We start from the raw sequence: 6,001 nt of genomic DNA on the forward strand, positions 1-6,001 counted from the left end.
TCAAGTTTTTGACGCCGTTTCTGGGGACTAAGATATTAGGAACGCTTGAATTTTATTACTTTAGCCATTTTTTTTCTTTAATTTAATTTTTACTTCTCTTCTAATCTCCATGTTATTTGTTTCTGGAAGGAATCTCTAGTTTATGACTAGAAGGAATCCGTTAGGACCATTGCTATTTAACAGTGAGATAGAAAGCACAGCTCGCAGAAATCGAAGAGAAATAAGGCGAAGCCTACAGTATATAGAGGAAGAGCAAGAAGACGTGACCAATATACCTAAAGAGATAGTAGACAATCTGAATAATCCACTACCTCTTGTAGTTGCTGCAAATCCAGTAAATCAAAACCTTGCTCCTCGTACTATGTATGATTATGCTAAGCTTACTTTAACAGGAACTGAATCGAGTATTGTTAGACCTGTTGTTGCTGCAAATAATTTTGAACTGAAACCTAACACGATTCAAATGATACAACAGTTTGTTCAGTTTGATGGTTTACAGGACGAGGATCCAAACATTTATTTAGCAAATTTTTTGGAATTCTGTGACACCTTTAAGATCAATGGCATTTCTGACGATACCATTCGCCTTTGGTTGTTTCCCTTTTCATTACGAAATAAGGCTAAACAATGGTTGAACTCGTTACCATAAGGGTCAATCACTACTTCGGAACAAATGACCGAAAAAATTTTGCTTAAATATTTTTCGCCGGCTAAAATGGCTAAATTGAGAAATGACATCTCTTCTTTTGTGCAGATGGATTTAGAAACACTTCATGATCCATAGGAGAGATACAAGGATTTATTGATAAGGTGCCCTCACTATGGGTTACCTTTATGGTTACAGGTTTAGACCTTTTACAACGGTGTGAACTTCTCAACAAGGCTACTGATTGATGCAGTTGCCCGTGGAACCTTGAACAAAAAATACCTGAAGAGGCTTACGGATTTATTGAAGAGATGTCACTAAACAACTATCAGTGGCAAGTCATGAGAACGAAGCCGACAAAAGCAGCTACTGTTTTCAACCTCGACGCGGTCACTATACTATCTAACCAGGGAGAACTATTGAATAAAAAGATTGATGGTTTCTATGATTCTACTCAGGTACATTTAGTGATAAGGTGTGATTCAAATGGAGGAGGGATGTACAACACAGACTATTCATCCTTCAACCCCAGCACCGAGGGAGAACAAGTCCACTATATGGGTAACAATTCTAGACCTCAGAATAACCTTTATAGTAACACTCACAATGCAGGTTGGAGGAACCATCCCAATTTTTTGTGAAGTGGTCAAGGGAATCAGAGGCCACAACACCCTCCAGGTTTTCAACAACCACCTTACCAACTAAAGAAAAAATCGAGCCTTGAGGAGATGCTTACAAAATTTATCTCGGTGTCAGAAACTCATTTTCAGAATACTAAGACAGCACTTAAAAATCAGCAAGCGTCGATTCAAAGGCTCGAAACTCAAATAGGTCAGCTTGCTAAGTTGATCTCTGAATGATCGCAAGGTAGCTTGCCCAATAATACAAAAACTAACCCAAGGGAACAACTCCATGCCATCACTGTGCATGGCAAAGAAGGGTTAGCCCGTGTGCGTTTTAAAAAAATCCTAGCCCATTTTTCACACTGCTTTGGACATGCCCATATGTCCAGGCCGTGTAGTACACACGGTCGTGTCTCTCAACTGTGTGCAACTTCCTTCGTTTCTTCCACACTGTGTGGGTCGACCATTTCTAGCATACGGTCGTGTGCCTTGCCTATGTAACTCTTTGACTTGATTTTAAAACAAAAAAAAATTAGCTCCAAGTTTCACATGGCTTAAGACACACGGCCGTGTGAATTATTTTAGGCGTGTCTCTATCGATTTTTGGAAGTCCCAGGATCCACACAGCCAAGGACACGCCCGTGTGGGCACATGGCTATGTCCCTAAGCCGTGTAACTCTCTGTTGGACCCCTTTTTGTGCACATGACTTGGGACACGCCTGTGTGTCCAGGCCGTGTGGGTCAAAAACACATTATTTATTTATTTTTATTTTTTTGAACATTAATTAATTTTAAAATATCATGAAAAAAATTAAGAAAATTAGAAGTGTTAACACTCGGATTGCCTCTCGAGAAGCGCTTATTTAAAGTCTAAGCTTGACTTACCTCAATTCGCATAGTCACAGTAGTTTGCAGAGTTGAAACTCCTCTTTCTTGTTAGTAATTCTATTATCAAAATAAGGTTTTAGTTGAGTACTATTTACCTTAAAAGTGTCGAATTCAGAATTAGGTACCTCGACTATACGTATGGAAAGACATTTAATACTGTAAAAGGAGTTGCTCTGTTTGCATTAATCTTTGAAGTGGCAATACGTGGATCTATTTTATCTAATAGTACCTTGTCCCCAACCTTAATTTGGTTTGTTCCATCCACATACTCATCATAGGATAGCTTTAGTTCTGCATCATGTATTCTCGATTTCTCCTTGACATATGTTTGTCATTCGTCTAGTTCATCGATCTGTAGCATTCGTTCTTTATGAGTCGTTCTGTTTTTGTCGTATGTACTGGAATGTGGCTCCATCATATTTTTTTGAGGGGTTTCCTGCAAAGAAGTTTGAGCCACAAATTTACTCATATTAACAAAACTCATATAATCATCTTGATCACTAGATGTTTTAACAAAATCACAAACTTGGAGTGTAATCGTGTCATCACCTACACGAAGTATTAATTCACTTATACCAATATCAATAATAGTTCTGATAGTTGATAAAAAGGGCCAACCTAGAATCAAAGGTATGTCACTATTCTCATCCATGTCTAAAATAACGAAATCAACTGGGAATATGAATTTATCAATTTTTACAAGTACGTCTTCAATAATACTCCTAGGAAATCTAATGGTTCTATCTACTAATTGAATACTTATCCTAGTTTGTTTGGGTTTCTTAAGACCTGACTATTTAAACATTTTATAGGGCACGATATTAATATTAGCCCCTAAATTAGCTAAAGTATTATTAACATTCCAACTACCAATTAAACAACGAATAGTAAAACTCCCTGGATCTTTTAATTTGTTGGGTAGTTTATTTTGGAAAATGGCTGAGCACACTGCATTTAGCTTCACATGTGACAAATCATTAACTTCTACTTGTTCGCCAAAAGCTCCTTTAAAAATTTAACGGAATTGGGCATCTGTGAAAGAGATTCAATAAACGGTAATTTATTATGTTAATTTTTCAGAAGTTTAAGAAATTTACCAAATTGTTCATTTGTTTTGTCTTTCTTTGTTGCCTTAAGATATGACACTCAAGGTTTATAATCTTTACTAACCGGTTTTTGTTCATTCTGGCTTATCTCGAACTAACCCTTTAGATTTAACTAACCCTTCTTCTTCACGAACAATTATTGTATGAAGCTGCTCTTTTGGGTTAGTTTCAGTGTTGCTAGGCAAGCTACCTTGTGGTTGTTTTGAAATCAACTTTGCAAGTTAACTGATTTGGTTCTTGAGCCCTTGAATCGACGCTTGTTAATTTTTAAGCACCGTTTCAGTGTTTTGGAAGCGGGTTTCTGACACTGAAATAAACTTCGTGAACATCTCCTCAAGGTTCAGCTTTTTCTCTTATTGGTAAGATTGTTGAAAGCTTAGAGGGGATTGTGGTCTTTGGTTTCCTTGACCACCCCAAGAGAAATTGGGATCGCTCCTCTGACCTGCATTATAAGTATTACTATAAGGATTATTCTGAGGTCTAGAATTATTACCCATATAGTTGATTTGTTCGTTTTCTGTGCTAAGACCGTATGGTAAACATTTTGGATTATTCATTCCTCCTCCATTTGTATAGCACTACATCACCGGGTGTACTTGCATAGAACCATATAAACCATCAATTTTTTATTTAAAAGTTCTACCTGATTTAATAACATCGTGATCGCATCTACGTTAAAAACATCGGTTGTTTTCATTAGCTTTATCCACATGACTTGCCACTGATAATTATTCAGTGTCATATCCTCTATAAATTCATAAGCCACTTCAGGTGTTTTATTGTTCAGAGTACCATCGGCTGCTACATCCATTAACTGCCTAGTTGAAGGATTCAAACCGTAGTAGAAGGTTTGAACCTGTAACCATATTGGTAACCCATGGTGAGGGCACCGTCTCAATAAGTCATTTACCTCTCACATGCATCATATAAGGTCTCTAAATCGATTTGAACGAAGGAAGAGATATCATTCCTTAACTTGGCTGTCTTAGCCAGTGGGAAATACTTTTGTAGGAATTTCTCGGCCATTTGATCCCATGTAGTGATTGAACCTCGTGGTAAGGAATTTAGCCACTGTTTAGCTTTGTTCCTCAATAAGAAAGGGAACTACCGTAGGTGAATGGCGTCATCAGAAACGCCATTTATCTTGAAAGTATCACAGACTTCTAGAAAATTAGCCAAATGAGTATTTGGATCATCATCTTGCAAACCATCGAACTGAACAAATTGTTCTGCCATCTGAATAGTGTTCTGCTTCAGTTCAAAATTATTTGCAGCAATGGTGGGTCTCACAATGCTCGATTAAGCCCCAGTTAGAGTGGGCTTGGCATAATCGTATATAGTACGGGGAGCAGGATTTGAATTTGCAGGATTTGTAGCAACCACAGGAGGCAGCTGATTATTCTGATTATCACCTATCTCCTCAATAATAATAACGTCTTCTTGCTCGTCTACTATACTCTATCGACTCTGCCTTGTTTCTTTATGATTTTTGCGAGCTGTACGTTCAATTTCGCTATCAAATAGTAATGGTCCCGACGAGTTTCTTCTAGTCATAAACTAAAAGAACCTGCCAGAAGCAAATAATAGAAAAATTAGAAAACAAAAATTAAACTAGAAATAAAAATAAAATTTAATAAAAATAAAAATGGCTAAATTAATATAAATCAAGTGTTCCTAATATTCTAGTACCCGGCAATGGCGCCAAAAACTTGATGGTCACTAAACTAACTACAATTACGACAAAGGAAAGCGCACCTATCGAACAATAGTATAGGTATGGTGGGTAGGAATATTGAATCCACGAAGACTAAAAGTACTATAGCAATTACTGTTTTTCTATTATTTAGTCGACAAATTGATGAAATTGTTTTTTTATCTAAAATTACTAAACTAATCTAACTAAGAATGCAACAGAGAATGAAATGGGAAAAATAATCGAAGACAACCAATAAGAAAGACAATACCCAGGAAAGAATTCACTTAGACTTCACCTATTATTCTGAATCTTAATTAAACGATTTATTCTGTTGTGTCTTGATCCGCAAAAATCCCTAAATTATGTTAATATCTTTTTTGAGAGTAAGAACAATTGAATCTAGGTTGATTAATTGAAATCTCTATCTAATTAAAACCCCTATTGTCGTATTAACTCGATTTATGAATTCCCCTATTAAATTTGACTCTAATCCGGTAGATTTAAGTCGCCTTATTTCTAGAATTGCATGCAACTCCATTCAATTATGCTAGATTTACTCTTAAATAGTGGCTTTTACTCCTAAAATAAGCAAATTAAACATGAATTAATATCTTGAAAATATTAAAACACGAAATAAGCATATATAATTTAGAACAAGAATAAAGTATTTATCATGTAAATAAGAAATCAAATAATAAGATTCACGTAGGCTTCATCTTCCTTAGGTATCTAGGGAATTTAGTTCATAATCTGGAATGAAAACATCTCAAAATTGGGATAACAATAAGACATAAAGAAACTCAATAAAACTTCTAAGGAAATTAAATGGAGATATTTAATCTTGAAGGAGATCTGCTTCTGAGTTGATTCCGATGGAGTTCTTCGAGTGATTTCTTCAATCTTCTCTCAGTGTCCTCTTAGATCTTCTTCTAATTGATATTTATAGACTTTACAATGCTCAGAAAGCCTAAAAATTGAGTTTTTTTTTTTGCGTGTTTGGGAAACAGGGAGCGATATCGATACGGGCTGGCACATGGGTTTG

General features: G+C 36.0%; 2 non-coding genes across 2 annotated transcripts; one reads left to right on the plus strand and one right to left on the minus strand.

Moving 5' to 3' along the window:
* Positions 1–721: 721 nt before the first annotated feature.
* Positions 722–828, minus strand: LOC128294881 (small nucleolar RNA R71). Its single transcript, XR_008285188.1, has one exon. It is a non-coding gene; the product is annotated as a small nucleolar RNA R71 (small nucleolar RNA).
* A 3,307-nt stretch (positions 829–4,135) lies between these two features.
* LOC128294962 (small nucleolar RNA R71) lies at positions 4,136–4,241 on the plus strand. The gene has a single exon (XR_008285269.1). It is a non-coding gene; the product is annotated as a small nucleolar RNA R71 (small nucleolar RNA).
* The last annotated feature ends 1,760 nt before the right edge of the window (positions 4,242–6,001 follow it).

This window comes from Gossypium arboreum, chromosome 6 (genome assembly GCF_025698485.1).
Source record: "Gossypium arboreum isolate Shixiya-1 chromosome 6, ASM2569848v2, whole genome shotgun sequence".
Taxonomy (NCBI): Eukaryota; Viridiplantae; Streptophyta; class Magnoliopsida; order Malvales; family Malvaceae; genus Gossypium; species Gossypium arboreum.